We start from the raw sequence: 19,162 nt of genomic DNA, 5'->3' as shown, positions 1-19,162 counted from the left end.
GGATAGTGGTGGTGATTGCACAACAGTGTGATATATTTAAGGCCATTGGATTGTACACTGAAAATGGTTAAAATTGTAAATATTATATATTTTTTACCACAGTTAAAAAGAACCCTGAAAAAACTACCTTAAATTTGTTATATTTCAACTATACCTTAATAAAGCTAAACAAAATCTTGGAATAATGTAAAAATTTTGTGAAGACTTAAAAAATGATGAAATAATAAACTGCATAGTTTTGAAAGACAATTTGTTCTACAAAGTAATATTCTTATGGAGGCAGGTCTGTGGAACAGAGGCAAGCAACTGATATATTTTGACTTTAAAAAAAATTTTATTAATTTATTTTTGGCTGCATTGGGTCTTCGTTGCTCGCGTGCGGGCTTTCTCTAGTTGCAGCGATCGGGGGCTACTCTTTGTTGCGGTGCACGGGCTTCTCATTGTGGTGGCTTTTCTTTGTTGTGGAGCACGGGCTGTAGTCATGCGGGCTTCAGTAGCTGTGGCTCACGGGCTCAGTAGTTGTGGCTCGCAGGCTCGAGAGCACAGGTTCAGTAGTTGTGCACGGGCTTAGTTGCTCCATGGCATGTGGAATCTTCCCAGACCAGGGCTCAAACCCATGTCCCCTGCATTGGCAGGCGGATTCTTAACCACTGCCCCACCAGGGAAGTCCTGATATATTTTAACTTTAGGAAAACTTTTAATTATCCCTGGTGGCACCTTCATCCATATGGGATGAAAATATGTCTTATTGCTAAATGGTGCAAAACAGATTTGGAGGTTCATATTTAGAGGATCATATTTAGTGTTGCTGGTGGTTTGCTGTCAGAAGAGAGAGAGAACAATTTTTTTTTTTTTTAATGGGGTTAGGATTGGTCTCTCTACAACCATATAGGGTTCTTACTAGTGATAGAGATCAAATGGAGAGTATGCTTATTAAGTTCACAGATGACTTGTAAGCTCCTTGGAGGATAGAATTAAGAGTTCAGAATTATCTTGACAAGTGAGAAGATGTTGTAAAGAATAAAGATTTTAAGGAACATGTGTCAAATAGTATACTTGAGACAGTGGATAATAAAACACTGATGAAAATCTCTAGTTTTGTGGGAGAATGAAACTGAATAAAACGTATACTGCTCTTTGAAAAATATAGTTGAACATGTAGTAAGTATGTAAGAAATAAACATGCTCAATATTATTACAGGGGTTCCTTACTTGGATACTCTTTTTGTTGTTGCGGTACGTGCTCTCACTGTTGTGGCCTCTCCCATTGCGGAGCACAGGCTCCGGATGCGCAGGCTCCGGATGCGCAGGCTTAGCAGCCATGGCTCACGGGCCTAGCCGCTCCACGGCATGTGGGATCTTCCCAGACCGGGGCACGAACCCGTGTCCCCTGCATCAGCAGGCAGACTCTCAACCACTGTGCCCCCAGGGAAGCCCTTACTTGGATACTCTTTATGAGTAGTAAAGTTAGCATCAAGTTTTACTGTATTAGCGAACTTACTTAATGGAGAGGAAGTGTGGTATAGATACTTATAATGTAAACTGTGGAGCCACAATGCCTAGGTTTGAATTCTGGCTTCTCCACTTAGCTGGTATAAGTTTAGGAAAGTTACTTGTTTGTATATCTCTTTTTTCAACTGTAAATTGTAACAATAATGGTTACTACTTTATAAAATTATTGTGGGGTTAATTGAGTTAGTGTACATAATACTTTTAAAACAGTGCCTGACAGAGGGAAATGCTCAATAAAAGTTAACTGCTAATAAAACAACCTTGACAGCTGGCCACAGATGACTCATTAATAGGAGATTATACTTGTTTCGTTTGACTGTTTTCTCTCCCTGTTTTTTTTTTTTTTTTTTTTGTATGGTACACGGGCCTCTCACTGTTGTGGCCTCTCCCATTGCGGAGCACAGGCTCCGGATGCGCAGGCTCAGCAGCCATGGCTCACGGGCCCAGCCGCTCCGCGGCATGTGGGATCTTCCCGGACTGGGGCGCGAACCCGTGTCCCCTGCATCGGCAGGCGGACTCTCAACCACTGCGCCACCAGGGAAGCCCTCCCTGTTCTTGAAGTTACTTTAAAAATTATTAAAAATAATTTGGACTTGTTCTTCCTACGCAGCATGCCAAATAGTATTTCCATATTTTTTGATGCTGTAGAGTCAGCTATTCATGTGGATGCAGTACTATTCAGGTTCTTTGCCAATTATCAAAAAACATTAAAGGTATATGGCTGAAAAATTATCCTGGCTTCAAATTGCAAGAAACTGCTTTATTTCACCTTTGTCAATTCAAGAAAGGTTGAGAAAAGGAAAGAGGAGGAGTCCAGTTTTGGGGGTAGAAGCAAAATTATTACACTAAGAATGGGACATAAAAAGGATGCTTTAGAAGTGGCTTGATCAAGGATTCCTACTTTTATATGATGGCCTCAGAGAGGATTAAGACCACCTCTTTCTTGCTGTCACTTTTGTATTCCATATCTTTGTTCTGAAGCAGTGTTTGTAGCTTGACAGAAATGACCCTCATTTTACACAAAAGCAGCATTCTGTTAATAGCAATTCAGGACTGATATTACAGTTGTTATCAAGTTCCTGTTTGCTTCAAGAAGTTTTACATGTTAATGAAACTGTAGTTACAGTTTTCTGGTCACATATTATCTATTTTTAGTTTAATACTGGAATGTGAAAGTAGAAAGCACTCCAGTTTTCCCATGATTGTAATGAGAATTATCACCTTTAGTTATCTTTAATTGCTTATGAGAAAAACTTTTATGATATCTCAAAACTCTTAAGCTTGGGTACATATCTGAAGAAAACGAAAACATTAATTTGAAAAGATATATGCACCCCAGTGTTCATAACAGCATTATTTACCATAGCCAAGATACAGAAGCAACCTAAGCACCCATCAACAGATGAATGGATAAAGATGATGTATGTATACACAATGGAATACTACTCAGCCATATAAAAGAATGAAATCTTGCCATTTGCAGCAATATGGATAGACTTGGAGGGTATTGTGCTTAGTGAAATGTCAGACAAATACTGTATGATGTCATTTATATGTGGAATCTAAAAAATAAAATATACTAGTGAATATAACAAAAAAGAAACAGACTCACAGATACAGAGAACAAACTAGTTGTTACCAATGGGGAGAGGGGCAAGTTAGGGGTAGGGGACAAAGAGGGAGAAACTACTAAGCATAAAATAAATAAGATACAAGGATATATTGTACAAGACAGGGAATATAGCCAATATTTTATAATTATAAATGGAGTATAACCTTTAAAAATTGTGAATCACTATGTTGTACATCTGAAACATATAATATTATAAATTATACCTCAAGGGGCTTCCCTGGTGGCGCAGTGGTTGAGAGTCCGCCTGCCAATGCAGGGGACACGGGTTCGTGCCCCGGTCTGGGAAGATCCCACATGCTGTGGAGCGGCTTGGCCCGTGAGCCATGGCCACTGAGCCTGCGTTTCCGGAGCCTGTGCTCTGCAACGGGAGAGGCCACAACAGTGAGAGGCCCGCGTACCACAAAAAAAAAGAAAAAAAAATTTATACCTCAGAAAAACCTCTTAAGGAGAGAAATTTCATTCATTGATCAAAACATTTTGAGTACCTCTTGAGGGAACTTGCCTCTGTGTGTTTGAGAGAGAGAGAAAGAGGAAATAAAGGGAGGAGGAGGAGGGTGAGAGAGTTGGGGGAGGGAGAGAAGTAGACCTAGGTAAAAGAATAAATGTTAAATCATGTGTACTTGCAAGAATGCAGTGAAAGTTTAGTGGTTTGGAATACTAGAGGAGCTTTAGAGATCTGGTTGGTGGAGAAAGGACCAGTCTGGGTATAGGAAATAACATAAGCAATGGCAAGGAATTTGGAATGGACACAGTGTCCTAGAGGGAAGAATAAGATTTTCATGTGGGGGAGACCTTGTCATTAAGAAGGAAGGTCCTCGGGCTTCCCTGGTGGCACAGTGGTTGAGAATTCGCCTGCCAGTACAGGGGGCACAGGTTCGTGCCCCGGTCCGGGAAGATCCCACATACCGCGGAGTGGCTAGGCCTGTGAGCCATGGCCGCTGAGCCTGTGCGTCCGGAGCCTGTGCTCCGCAACAGGAGAGGCCACAACAGTGAGAGGCCAGCATACCGCAAAAAAAAAAAAAAGAAGGAAGGTCCTCATTTTGGGGAGGTCTTGTTGAGAGGTATGTTTAGATCTTGACAAGTACTATGATAGTATCCTGAGAATTGAGAATGTGTAGAGAATAATGGTTAACATTGCTTGGCTCAGTCAGTTAAGTGATTTCTTCTTGGTTAGCCTCAAATGCCTATGACTAAAATTTTTGCTTCAGCAAAATCACATTACTTTTTTTATTTTGGACCTTGAAAGTTTTTAATGAATAATGGAATCTTATACATCTTTCAATCCCAAGGGTTTATTCTGTATGAAGAAAGGCAGGTAGAAATGTTGGATTTATGGTAAGAACTAGAATATAGAGCTTTTAAATGGGAATGGGTGTGCTTGAAGCATTTATTCAGTGGGTAGGTAATAGGTGGCTCTCGTTAATTTCTTGTATTGACCTAAATTATGCTTGTTTTTAAAATCTAGAAAACAGTTATTGAGCATGTTTCTTGTCCTCATCAGAATTAGTATTCATTGAACATTGATTAGAAAACTATTAATGTTATCTCCATTTTACAGATGAGAAGACTGTATCACTTTGGGAAGTTCACTCAGTTTGGAGCCAAAATTCACATCCAAAAGTCTGATTGCAGAACCTGTGCTCTTACCTAGTAAGCTATACTGTAATGCCTCTTGTTAAGTGGTAGTGGTAAGGCCCTTGGGTTCAGATGTTGAGTGTTGAGTGGGAAAATGACCTTCTAGATAATCACGGTCTAGACAGTTAGAAATTTAAATAATTATAATGACATGTAGTAAGTGTTATAAAATAGAGCTGTATTGAAACTGCACAGTGAACTCTGAAGGGAAAGTTTTCACGGTGAAATTAATGTTTTCAAGCCAAGTATTGAAGGATATGTTGGATTTATCCAAATGGATTAGGCAGTATGAGTAAATCAGGCGGAGGTAGTAGCAGTGACAAAAGCTCATGCATGAAAAATTTTTAAAAAGCCTCAAGTCGTTCATTCTGGACATGTACGCCATAGGGCATATCTTTTTTGAGCAGGGACGTTTTATGGAAATGTCTGTTGACAGGATCGATATGCCAGGTGATGTTCAAAGAGGAATTGACCAGAATCAGTTCTAAGTTCAGTTGTAACTGGTTATTTTTGTTTCATAGGTAATAAGGTCTAAATAAATTTAATTCAGCAAATGTTTGAGAACCGGTTTGCTAAACCGGTGGTGGTGCCCCTGGTGGCATGGAATGGAAAGATGGAAATTGAGCATTTCAAAGAAAGCAGTGGGAGATGGAGTCAGATTTGTTATTGGAAAGAGTGTCAGATGGTTTCCAGTCTTGAAGACCTAGGCTGACCAAGATTCCCAATGGAATATTAAGAAAGAAGATATGGTGGGGGAAGGGAAGGGAGGCCAGTGACGGCTTCTGTTTGGAATATGTAGAGTTGGAGGTGCTTCATTGACAGTCCAGAGAAGATCTGCTATTCTGCTCCTGTGCCAGTAATAGCAGTCAGGATTGGGGAAGCTGTGGGAGCTCTCACGTAGTAGTAGCAGAAACCTTGAGAGAGGCTATCATTTCTATGGGGGAGGACTGGATGTTGTTTATGGCCCTGCTCAGGCCTGCTTTGAATGGTTTCAGACTTATAATGGATGGGAAAAATAGGTCTTATGAAGCAAAATGAGAGAATAAAGCAGCCCGAGGAAAGACAGTTAGCTGTTTGTCTTATGAAGGATTTGTATTAGCATATAGTGCAGTATAACCCAAACCTCTCATTAATATATTACCTACACGATTTTTTGCAGTATCTGTATACCAAATGATGATGCATCTTAAAATCAAGTTTTTTTCTTTCTTGGTGATGTGCAAATTTAATGGTGTGCCTTGACTTTGGTGGCATCTCAGAGTCAATAGAATGCAGAATGTTTTATCCAGTTCTCATTAGCATAAGTATATAGTTTTGTTTTTTAAAGGCCTTTGTGTTACATTTAAGTCCTCTCAAATATCACCAATGGTATGTATACCATACCATGGAAACAATTGAAAAAATACCTGTATGTTGTAGAATATAGGTTTTAGCTTAGATGTTGAAGAATAAATCAGTAGAAAATGTAAACTCTTCCCAAGGTTTTTATATTTCTTTGCATTTTAGCACATGTGTGTACTGACTAAAAACAGAATACAGAATGTGTTGTCCATTCATAGGCCAGATGTTTACCAGAGAGCTTGGGTAAATGCATTATTCCTTATACCTCTTTTAGACTTCAGTTTCTTTGACAAACTATTTTCATGTTGGAAAATGCAAGAAACATGAGTGGCTCAGATTGACCTTGAAAGTGTAGCATTATTCTTAGTAGTTATGTTCACATGCTTATTGGAAACTTGAGAATTCTGATTACTTGTCTGTGTGGATTTTTTTTTTTTTTTTTTGGCCGCACCGCACCGCATGCAGGATCTTAGTTCCCGACCAGGGATCGAACTCCTGTCCCCTGCAGTGGAAACTTGGAGTCCTAACCCCTGGACCACCAGGGAAGTCCTAGTACTTAAGTTTTTTGATGTATAAACAATATAGTTAGAATACTCAATATGTTTAGAATAGATTGATATTAGGCTGTATGTTTGAGCAGTTTTTCATCTTGTTTTAGAGAATATTTTACCTATATTTTATTTTTATTTATGTATTTATTTTTAAAATTTATTTATTTATTTGGCTGCGTTGGGTCTTTGTTGCTGCATGTGGGCTTTTCTCTAGTTGCAGAGAGCGGGGGCTACTCTTTGTTGTGGTGTGCGGGCTTCTCATTGCGGTGGCTTCTCTTGTTGTGCAGCACGGGCTCTAGAGCGCAGGCTCAGCAGTTGCGGCGCATGGGCTTAGTTGCTCCGTGGCAGGTGGTATCTTCCCGGACCAGGGCTCAAACCCATGTCCCCTGCATTGGTAGGCAGATTTTTAACCACTGCGCCACCAGGGAAGTCCCTTACCTGTATTTTAATGTGCTTACTATGAATATAAGTAATTTAGCCAGCATGTTTTTTAAAAAAGCTCCCACCCCCTTCCTTTTCTGATTAATGGATTAAGCAAATTGATAGCTTAAGAATTTTTTAAATTCAGGATTTGGTTTGTGTCTTCAGTTTGAACCTATGACTGTCTTGAGGTTTTCAGAGTGGTTAATTTAAGTACAGTTATTTAAAGACAAAAGGGAACCCTCTTAATAAGACAGCTTTATTTCTTATTAGGTTAGGACTTTTGCTCTCCTTTTCTTAAGTAAAGCATGTTCGTGAATTCTACTTTTTGACTTTAGCTGAAAATTTTTTCTTCCTGTGTGTATTTTGATGGCAGTTACATGTTTCCCTCTGTTTACATGAGATAAATATTACTAGTTTAAAAGGGTGGGTCTTTTTCTGGGGATCTGTTGAATTGTACTGGTCTTAAAAGGATTCTTTTAAAAAGGATTTTTAAAGGATTCTTTTAAAAAGATGGTGTTCTGGTCAAGATGATTTCTGTTCTTTTGGCTATTTAATAATTGAGAATTGAGGAGGTTATTGGGTTTTTATTGGCTTGTTTTCAAAAATATGAGTAGCCCCTTACCTAATTGCCAGAATATAAATTTTAACTAGGCCAGCAGGAAGAGTGGATTCTTTTTGTTGCACATATAGCCTCTACTATTGGAATTTTGTTTTTCTTTTCTGAATGTACCTGTTGGCTAGTTGGAGTTGGACAGTTCATAATTGAGATGACAGTTAAAAATTTAAATCCATTTCTTCTCTTCATTGTTAAGTTTTATGCTTAAAGGATGGATTTGCATTTTCATTCAGCTTTCTGGTCCTTATCCATTTTGATGCCAGTTACTCTGCATAAGTGGAGTGAACCAGAATTTTTCTGAAGACTCTGTTTACAGATGGGTAGAGAAACATTAACATTCCTATATATTATTAAAAAACTGATAAGCAGTATGCAGATTAGCTAGGTTTGAAATACTGATAGCTATTTTTTGAGTGTAGTTTAATTCCAGATTTTTCCTAGAATTGGTGTTGAATATCCCAAGTACCTAGGCATAATAGGAAAACCATGTCATTTATACATGGGCATTCTTTTGACTTCCTATGGTAAGTAGACCTTACTAAGTTGCTTGTCTTTCTAGAAAATAAACCTCTTTTCCAGCAGTGAGGGCAGAGGGTTGGTGTAAAAAGGGTGGGGTTTAGAGAGTCTGTTTTTGCAGACTCTAGGGCAGGGTGCAGAAGCAAAGCATATTAGAATAAACACTGTAAATTTGCAGATTTCATAATGACATTGGTATATTGAATTTTGCATAATTTTTTAGTTGTCTTTAACAAAAATAAGTTTTTGGTCTTTGCTACCTCACTGATTTCTTTTTCTGAGTACATAAGAAATAGGAGCTCATAATTTAAGCCTTGTTAAAAAACCTTTTAATAAGAGAACCTATTGTAAAACTGCTCATCTTCATAGGGATTGGTCATTTAAGTGTTTTGTCCAAGAAAATGCAGTTATAATTTTATTCGAACAGTAGGAGGCATGGACGGAGTCTGCAGTCTCATGTTGAGATAATCATGATTTTTAAGAGGGGCAGAAGTCATTACAGGGTTATAATTAGGAAAATTTAAGTTTCCATGAAGAGGTATACACTTCCTGATTAGGAATCTTTCTTTTTTAAAAAATAGAACATTTGACCTATGCATTGCACATGAGAACTTTGATTTGGGACCGTATAGGGGAAAAAGGAGGGGGAAACAAAATTACTTCTTTCCTCTTCATCAGAGGTTAACTGAGAGCAAGTGGCAGGACATTAATGAGCATGCAAAAATTTGCCTTCTCTTAATTTCCCAACAGTAGACCTTGGAATTAGTCAAAGAAACAAAAGTCAGGAAACATTTTTCCAACACTGGGGCTAGTCTTTCTGATCTTTCCATAGCAGTTATAAATATTGAACTACCTCTGGCACTTAGATGAAATGATCCTGCTTGGCTTTTAATTTAATTAATTTCTAGTGCTTTGAATGCCTGGATTTTCTATCTTGATAACTGAGACTTAAGTATTTGGTTTCTGTTAGAGTTTTTTTTCCTTAGGAGATAGGGAACATTTCTTCATTTACCATGGTGAATCTAAATGCTGCCTTATAAAATTAGATTTAAAATCCTTAATTTCAGTAATAAAATGATACCTGCCTTGTGACTTTTCATGGAGGATATAGAGTCAGAAAATAACGTTGCAGATTACTCGTAGAAATTCCTTATAATCCTATTAATGATTTAATATATCTGAGTTAGTAGTATGAAGTGAATGTTTTCTTTTTTTAAAAAAAATAGTATTTATTTATTTATTTGGTTGCACTGGGTCTTAGTTGCGGCTTGCTGGCTCCTTAGTTGCAGCACATGGGCTCCTTAGTTGGGGCATGTGAACTCTTTGTTGTGGCATGCATGTGGGATCTAGTTCCCTGACCAGGGATTGAACACAGGCCCCTGGCTTTGGGAGTGTGGAGTCTTATCCACTGCGCCAGCAGGAAAGTCCCGTGAACGTTTTCTTCATAGAAGTGATTATAAAGAGCAAGTCAAAACATTAAAAAAACCTTTTTTGAAATTATTTTTACCCTTTTTAGCAGATTGTATTATATCTTCGGTTTTAATCTTTTCTGGTCACCACCAGAAAATGTCTTCACCAAGACTCATGTATGGTTTATGCTCCCCTGCCCCCCTTTTGTATAAGGATTAAGTTTAAAAGGGAAACACTTGGAAAATAAGTGATTTTAAAAGGTACAAATCACATTTGATAAAGTTGGTTTGATCACAGCTGATCTTTTCTGAGAACATGGTCAGGGCTTCCTTTTGCCCACTTGAGATGTGTAAAGCAAAAAGGTGCATCTGAAGTACAGTCAGATCGTAATGTCTAAAAATGCTAGAGCACAGTTTCTTTGCTTTTGACTTCTCACATTTTTGGGTCCCATTTGGAAGAGCAGCTGTCAGTATTTCAGCCACTTAAATGAAGACAAATGATCTTAAGTATTGTATTGATCACTAACCAACTGTTTGAAATTCTGTCTATTGCAGATACTCCTTTGAGGAATGTATTCAGAACTTCTCCCACATTAAAACAAAACAAGACAAAAAAAAATCCTCATAGAATGAACCACACTGTACCACTAATGTCACAGAATTATTCAAGATTGATCTTTGGTCATTATCTATTGAAACAGAATTTTACTTGTTAGAGTGAACATTATCATTAATGTTGCTGTTTCAAGAGACTTACTACTAGTAGAAGGCTCTTTTTTAAAAAAAATTAATTTACTTTTGGCTGTGTTGAGTCTTCATTTCTGTGCTAGGGCTTTCTCTAGTTGCGGCAAGCGGGGGCCACTCTTCATCGTGGTTCGCGGGCCTCTCACTATTGCGGCCACTCTTGTTGTGGAGCACAGGCTCCAGACGCGCAGGCTCAGTAGTTGTGGCTCACGGGTCTAGTTGCTCCGCAGCATGTGGGATCTTCCCAGACCAGGGCTCGAACCCGTGTCCCCTCCATTGGCAGGCAGATTCTCAACCACTGCGCCACCAGGGAAGCCCGTGAAAGGCTCTTTGATACAGAAATCTGATTATAACATGGAGTTCATCTGACTGTTTCTGACAACTTACTGGATTTTTGTTTTTCAAGAAGATGGTTGTTTTTTGCCTAGGAAATGATAATATTTTAGCTGCTTATCTGTGTCCTACAGCTGGCAGAGGAATGCAGTACTCTGACCATGAATTTGCGTCTGGATCCCTGAAAACACACAGACCTTACTTAGTGTTTTCAGAAGAGGTAGAAAAGACATGTGGAATCTTTTTACAATTTTTTTTTTTAAATAAATTACCTTTTTTGGAAAACTCAGTGAGTTTTCCAGGACACTGACTCAATTTTGTATTTAGTTTCTTTTTACTTTTTTTTTTTTTGAAACATGGTCCTAATAAGTAGGGGGGAAAAGTCCAACTGAGAGCATTCCGCCATACTTTTTATTTTATTTTTTAACATCTTTATTGGAGTATAATTGCTTTACAGTGGTGTGTTTCTGCTTTATAACAAAGTGAATCAGCTGTACAGCCATACTTTTTGAACTGTCTCTCAGTTTTTATTTTCATTTATAGTTGACTTCAGCAGCAAAAGTTTAGAAAACTTGAGGTTTGGGCTCCTGTACAGGGAGTAAGACCAAACCACAGTAGTTTTACTCAGTTGCTAAATGCTTGGGTTTTGGGTAATACTAGTGTTTAAATCATCTCCCCACCATGGAATAATCTCCCCAACATGCCATAGAATCCTAGTTTGGGAAGGTCATATCATCCATCAGATATCCGAAAAGTTACTAGGCATAAATGAGGAAACACTAAGAAGCTGAATAACTTGCCCAAAGTAGTAGCAGTTGTAAAGTCACTTCTGAAAATTTAACATCTCTGAATTACTTTATGACCTCCACACTGAAGTTTTGCTGTCAGTGTTTCTTACTATGCAGTGCATGTGCAAGAAAAGCCATTTCTTTTGCATACAGTGAAAATAAAAGATTCCTTTAAAATTACTCAGTGTTGCCTTCTTAAAGTTTGGAACCCTCAATCATTCCTGCATTTGAAAGTCAGACAGGGCTGTAAAAAAATACTTCATGGGGTGGGATAAGGGAGTGGGAGGGAGATGCAAGAGGGAGGGGATATGGGGATATATGTATATGTATAGCTGATTCACTTTGTTATAAAGCAGAAACTGACACACCATTATCATTGTAAAGTAATTATACTCCAGTAAAGATGTAAAAAAAAGAAAAAACCCCAAAACTTCTTGTTCTTTTGAAGTTAAAATGTACCCCAGGCAAAAAAGTGCTGCTTTAGCCACCCTTACCTGCCCCTGGACACCACCCCCTCCCCGACACACACACACATTTTAGGAGGCCTGGCCTGAGTCTCTTAAGTTTTTCCTTCTGAATTTGGTTTGACCTAATTGGTTTTTGTAGTTTGGATTCACTTATTATATAAATGGCCCAAATTGGTGTGCCTCTTTGTTGAAGCTGATCTAGTACGTGGCATACACATGATAACAAACTATTCCATGTAGGTGTCCATTCCTTATTAGCCTTCTCAGGGCCTCCATGCCCTTCCTCTTAATCAGTATCTCATTGTCTTCCAGAAAGACATTGACTGTGCTTTGCAGCTGCACAGTAATATCTAGTATTTTAGTATTTAATAATCAAGTATGTTTTTATTCTCTTTAGGGTCTCCTCTTGAAATAGATAAAATTCTATCCATAGTATAATACATGATTGTAAAAAAAAATTACCTTTTTTGGATAACTGCAAATTTTTTTTTTTTTTTTTTTTTTTTCTTTTAACACTGTCCCCCAGATGGAACTTAAGGGTGACCATAGTTAACCCTTGCCCCACACTGCTGCCCTGGCTGGCTGTTCATTAGTGCTTTATGTGTTTAAGAATCCCATGTTATTAGACACTTTAGATAATTGCTTAGATTTAATGTAACCACTTTACATTCTACCTCTTCAAGTACATGACCGTTCAAGGTCACCCAAACATAACTGTTCCTACTCTGAGGTGTACATGACTGATATAACAAGATATCATCTGGCTTCATGAGAAGGTAGCTTGTGGCACCAAAGAGCTTCTTTCAGACTTCTACATGGCCTTTATCTGGCAAATAGTCCTAAGAGGCATGGGCAGTTTTTAAAATTTTGTTGGCAGTGATTCGCAATGGCATACTTGTTTCCAACTAAGTAGATGTTTGGTTGTGGTTAAGAGGAGTCATTGCTGGCATTGAAGCAGACCTACCTGAACCTTTTTGTTGAATCTTCCTGTTGTTTGGTCTATGTCTTGGAGCTTTACACCTGTGGAAACTATACACAAACACTTTTGTATTAATGGACTTATATCTTTGACAGAATAAATTACCAAGTAATTTCTAAAACATGTCAGATGATCCTTGTAGTAGATGTAGTGATTTCTTTGAAGTAAATGTAACACCATCAATTCATTCTTACCCCTAGACTTAACCTGTCTCTTGAATTTAATCCCATTTCACCCCTAATTACTGGCTGGACATACGTCTACTTGGAAGGCCACCTTTAAAGTCAGTGTATCATATCTGGTGTTGCTTCCTTGGAATCTACCCTTCATTTCTTAACAATACCATTTTTTTCCTACTCACCACAGGCCTTAGAATTTTGCAGTTATTTTTGACAATTTGCTCTGCCCCCTTTTTTCCATTCCTAATCAACTACCAAGCTCAGTCAATTAATGCTTTCACTCATTTTGGTGTCTTCTGCATTTTTACTATGGTTGAGATATTGGGCCCTTAGCAGTTCATATCTGCGTTACTAGTCTAGGAACATCTTAAATGATTTTTTCCCCCTCGAAACCATCCTACTTACTGCTTTTTAATACCACCATTTTCATGTTGTTATTCTCCTGCTCATAAAGCTTTTGGTTTAGTACCATCGAATGAAATCTAGATTCCTTAGCCTGGCATTCAAGGCCCACAGTGTGTCCTATCTTTTTAGTCTTATTTTCCTGAACATGATTGGTATTCTGACCTATTCTTTATTTCTCAAAAATGTGCTTTCTTCCCACTGTGGTATTAATAGCCATCCTTACTTGGCTTCCATCCCCTTTCTCTTTATTTAAATTCCACCTAATCTGTAGGACTCAAGTTGAAGTTCTCCACCACATGTGAAGCTTCCCTGGGTTGTCTCTCCTCTGAACTCTGAGTACTTGCGTGTCATTGGACAGTTAACCTTGTAGTACTCTGATACTTCTTGGGTTACAGTGAACTATGTCTGATCATTTTTTGCATTTAATACTTAAGTGGAATGTGCCTTCATATATATTGTTTTATCTGGTTCTTTTTTTAACAGCTAAGGACAAAGAGACCCAGTATCTGTTCTTTTTAACAAATGTTTTCTTATTATTCTAAATAAAATTCATAGATGATATAATGTACCTACAGACGTAGTTTTTAAAAAATCAACAATAACCTTACTATAGTATAAAGGAAAAATGAAAAAAATTTGTAACTTGTATTTCAGTTTTCAAATACTCAGCAAAAATTATACTCTAGAAAGAAAAGTTCTTACAGATTTAAAACCTCTGAACTTTCCTGCTGTACTGTGTTGTACCTCCTTAAACAACTTAACAGGACCCTTGATACTAATACGATTTGTATCTGAAGTTGCAAGTTATGAATAGCCTTAGTTCCTTTCCCATACAACATGTGGTCAATACAGCCCAGCCTGTATTAAACTAAAATTAAATTTTACAAAATTTGAATTAAAAGTTACTGGGAGACAAAAATACTACTTGTACGATGGTTAAAACACTTTATTATTACATATTTAGCCTCCTCTTATATGGTTCTTACTTGTTTAAAAAATGGTTCCAGAGGTTATGGCAATAATGTGATATGTTGACTGACTCTTTAATTTTAGGACTTTGATATTTTGTACAGTCCTGTTCATATATGTGACTATGTCACATAAACAGCTCAAAAGGATGAGTTGCCTGCAAATACTAAGAGAAGTCTTTACAAAGGAATCAGGTTGGTTAGGTCTTATCTCTAAAGGTCAGATTGTTGCCTAGTTGTGACAAGAATTCTTTGTGTTTAGACTCTACTCCTGCATCTCTGATTTTTTTCTTACACAAAAAAGACCCCTTGATAGAAGCCAATTATGTGTACAAATTAAACTACCAAGTCCAAACCTAGATCTCCTGTGATCTTCTTAGTTTTTTAAAGTACTAGTTCCTTCAGTGGCAAAGGTTTACCTGAGAAGCCATCAGAAATGATGCTAGATTGATAGAGAAAATTAAAGAGAAGTATTTATATGTTCTTGGAAAGTTCTATCTGTGCAGTTCTGTAGTTTCTAAAAGCATGCTAAGGCCTGACTTGGCCCGTTTTGCACTATTAAACATTCTAAAACCTGTGGTTGACTAAATAGTTCACATTGTAACAATTTAAAAAATAATGTATTGTCATGGCATTCCAACATGTGGAGAAAAGTCTTGTGGGGAGATCTAAGTGGCTTAACTTGATACTTAGGATATTTGTCATTGTAAAACTACTGGTTTTTCTTTTGCAGATTTTCTTGTGAAACCTTGCTGTAGAAAAAGTTCTTGGGACAGACTTCATTTGGTAAGTTTGTCCCCCTACCTCCTGCCCCCTACTATACTCTCTGCTGTTCTGAGGCAGCAAAAGGTAATTTACAGATGAATTTTGGGGGACTGTTTTGTCTGTGGACATAATTATTTAGGTGAACCCTTGTATGTTCACTTTAATGTTAAATCTCAATATTTGGTGGTTTGGTTTTTTTTTTTCCCATTAGGACTCAAGCCAGATTACTTTTCCCATATATAATTGTGCCATAGTATAATATACGGTGCCTAGAAACTTGTATTTAAGTTGAGATTAAATGAGTTGTGGCCCTAATCTTTTGTTTAAAATAGTTCTTAACATGATGTTCTTTTAAATTGAAACTTGATTCTTACTTTGAGTTTTCTTAAATTATTAAATCTGTGTGAAAATCGAGGCCTCATTACTAGTATTAGTGGTACTAATGTGACGTTCAACTAGAAAATAACTTCTAAAAAATTTGTTAGTCCTGCCCCCAGTGTGGATGTTAATCCCTGTCCTGTCCTTTTTTTCATAGACCTGTGTGGATCTGTTATTACCTAAGTCTTTATAACTGCCTCTTTTTTCTGCCATCTATTTAATGGAGGAAATTATTATCTAAGTTTATTGAAAAGAGAAGTTGCTGTTTTGGTTTTAAGTTTCTGGATCCAAATCATTCCCTTGTTCCAGAACCTTTAGCTTGGCATTGCCTCCAGATTAAAGATCAAGCTCCTTAGCATGGTATTTTAGGCTCTTTATATAAGTGAGCTTTAAGCACATCTACTGCAACTAGGCACTCATTTCCCCCATACACCTAGAACATCTTTTGCTGTAGCCACCCTGACCCACTTACTGTCCCTCAAATACTGTCCAATATCTTGCCTTTTTTTTTGGTCTCATTCTTTGCTTGTGGTGTTCTTGTTCCCACTTTGTCTCAAAATCTGTCTGGTTCAGCCATTAAAAGTGCGAGTGTTCCACAAAGCCTTACTTGAGTGCCCAGTTCAGAATCCATTTCTCTGTCTTTTGCATCCCCATGGAATTACATTTCTACATCTCTTATCACACTCTGACTTATTAGTTATGTTTGTCACCCCACAGGATTGTGAACATCTTGAAGGCAAGAACTATCTTCATGTTTGAATTTTCAGATCACACAAACGTTCCCTGAGTCCTGGGATACTAGTGTCTTCTCAGTATAATTTCTTTTCTTTTTTTTTTTTTTTTGCGGTAAGCAGGCCTCTCACTGTTGTGGCCTCTCCTGTTGTGGAGCACAGGCTCCGGACACGCAGGCTCAGTGGCCATGGCTCACGGGCCTAGCCACTCCACGGCATGTGGGATCTTCCCGGACCGGGGCACGAACCCATGTCCCCTGCATCAGCAGGCAGACTCTCAACCACTTCACCACCAGGGAAGCCCTAATTTCATTTCAGGATTTTTGTTTTTGTTTGTGTTTGGTTAAGAATAAGGGAGAAGAATTAGATTCTTTTGTTCTAGAGATTAGTTATCATCTTGTTGATTCAGGATACTGTTTTTTTCCTTTCTATATAGGAAGGATTTATATAGTATATATAATGTGTCCTTGTAGTCCAAGTTGCTCAGTATCTCACTTGGCTGAATTATTGTTGGCAAGTGTAAGTTTTAGTTACTGATTAAGGAATTGAGTAATTTCTTGTTAACAGGTGCCTGAAAGAATGAGTTTCCATGTTAAGTAGGAAGATAGATGTCTTAGGTAAAGATTTCTCAGAAGTCACATTCTGAGACTGACACTGGAGACCAGTGAAGCCTGCAGATCCCAACTGTCAAATTCTCATACATACATTAAGAGAAGAGAAATCATTTGACTTTGCTTCAAATAAGAATTTTACCCTTCATTTGGCCTAGCAGGGTGCATATTAGACCTTTGGAGAGGAAATGTAATCCTAATGTATTACTTGACTCTTCAGTATTTAATTTTTATTTTTTTTAATTTTTAAAATATTTATTTATTTTTGGCTGCGTTGGGTGGGTCTTCGATGCTAGGCTTTCTTTAGTTCTGTTAGGTGGGGGCTACTCTTCGTTGCAGTGTGCAGGCTTCTCATTGCGGTGGCTTCTCTTGTTGCGGAGCACAGGCTCTAGGCGCCCAGGCTCAGTAGTTGTGGCACATGGGCTTAGTTGCTCCGCGGCGTGTGGGATCTTCCCGGACCAGGGCTCGAACCCATGTCCCTTGCATTGGCAGGTGGATTCTTAACCACCGCGCCACCAGGGAAGCCTGATGTTAGATTATTAAATTAATTTTGATACCAGGAAACATATTATTGGAATTAATATATGTGGGTTCCAAATTAAAAAACTAAAGAGAGATGACAACTAGATCCAATGTGATCCTAGACTGGATCCTTTTATAGAGGGGGGATAAAAATCTCTGTAAAGGATGTAATTGGTTGACTAAATTGGAATATAAAAAGTAGATTAAAGTACTATATCAGTGTCAAGTTTCCTGAATTTGAAAACTAGTTTTGTAGTTATATAAGAGATTATTTTTGTTCTTATAAAGTATATATTGAAGTAGTAAGGGGTAAAGAAGTAGCATGACTTGACTTAAAGGTCCCAAAGGTCATAGAGTTTAGTGAATGGCAGACTCAGGACTCCTGTCTCTTCTGCTCTCAGAACCATTGCTTTACATCCCTGATTATTTTTTTTTTGATGGCTTTATCTTCACACTCTGTCTTAGGTCAAGTGAAAAGCTTTTATGCAATATTATTTTGAATTTCCTTTTTAAAAATGTCTTTGTAGAAAAGTTTATTTTTCTAATTACAAGGGTAAAGTAATTCTAAAAGTGTAAAAACAAAGTCCCTATTCCCACTTTCTTCCTTAAAGTGGTAACATTGTTAACAATCATATCATTTTTCTGTACATGTACAAACATGTTTCTGGATTAATACAAATAATGCTTATGTGCATTTTTATTTTAACCTTTCAAATTACAGAACATTAGAACTTCTACCAAGTTGATAACTGAGTGAGTGAATTATAGTTTCATAAATGGAATTAGTATGTGTAGTCTTTGGCAATAATGATCCCCCCCACCAAGTGTGTATCTTTTCACCTAGTAAATTTATTTTTAAAAATCAGGGCTGCAGAAATAGTGACTTATGCAGAGATACGGGCAGGGATGGTTATTGTGGCTATTTTGATTATAATAGAAAAGTGAAAATAACCTAAATGTCTCAGTAATTGATGAATTGTTAGGTTATGGTGTATTGGAATATAATGGAATACTGAACTGCCATGTTGAAAGTATGTAGTGGCACAGGAAGGATTTGGTACATTGAGGGAAAATGTGCAGAACAATGAATACAGTATGATCCCTCTCGTTTTTCAGGGGTAGATTATGTATGTCTTTGTATATGAATGAAGTGTCCTGGACAGAATTATAAAATATTAACAGTAGTTGTTATTACGTGTAGTTGAAGCAAAGGACAGCAAGGAATGAGAAGGGAAGTTCTACCTGTTTACTTAAAAAATAACAGATTTGAGATATAATTCATATATTATACTATACATTTGACCCATTAATGTATACAGTTCAGTGGCCCAGTATATTCATTGTGCTGTGCAACCATCACTGCAGTCAATTTTAGAACATTTTATTACTTCAGAAAGAAGCTCTCCATACCCTTTAGCTATCACCCCCCTTACCTTCCACCGTTCCCAGATCTAAGCAGCTACTAATCCACTTCCTATCTCTGTTAATTTCCCTGTTCCATTTCTGTGAAGCATGATATGTGGACTTTTGTGACTGGCTTCTTTTACTTGGTATAATGTATTCAAGGTTCATCTATATTGAAGCATGTATCAGTACTTCGTTCCTTTTAATTGGCTGATTAATACTCCATTTGGGAATATACAACATTTTGTTTAT

At 37.6% G+C, this 19,162-nt stretch overlaps 1 protein-coding gene across 24 annotated transcripts in view; it reads left to right on the top strand.

Moving 5' to 3' along the window:
• MTMR3 (myotubularin related protein 3) overlaps positions 1–19,162 on the top strand; it is a 138,404-nt gene that overhangs the window by 59,711 nt on the left and 59,531 nt on the right. For 18 of the 24 annotated variants that reach the window (XM_067015916.1, XM_067015917.1, XM_059040885.2 and 15 more), the window contains exon 2: positions 15,233–15,285. The gene's annotated coding sequence lies outside the window, so the exon portion shown is untranslated. Of the gene's footprint in view, positions 1–4,703; positions 4,796–15,232; positions 15,286–19,162 lie in introns of all 24 variants that reach the window. The other 6 variants (XM_067015900.1, XM_067015918.1, XM_067015906.1 and 3 more) reach the window with 1 other exon arrangement.

The sequence above is a fragment of the Kogia breviceps genome, chromosome 15 (genome assembly GCF_026419965.1).
Source record: "Kogia breviceps isolate mKogBre1 chromosome 15, mKogBre1 haplotype 1, whole genome shotgun sequence".
In the NCBI taxonomy this organism is placed as follows: Eukaryota; Metazoa; Chordata; class Mammalia; order Artiodactyla; family Physeteridae; genus Kogia; species Kogia breviceps.
The sequence above is the reverse complement of the archived record's forward strand: the minus strand, read 5'-3'. Positions and strand labels throughout refer to the sequence as shown.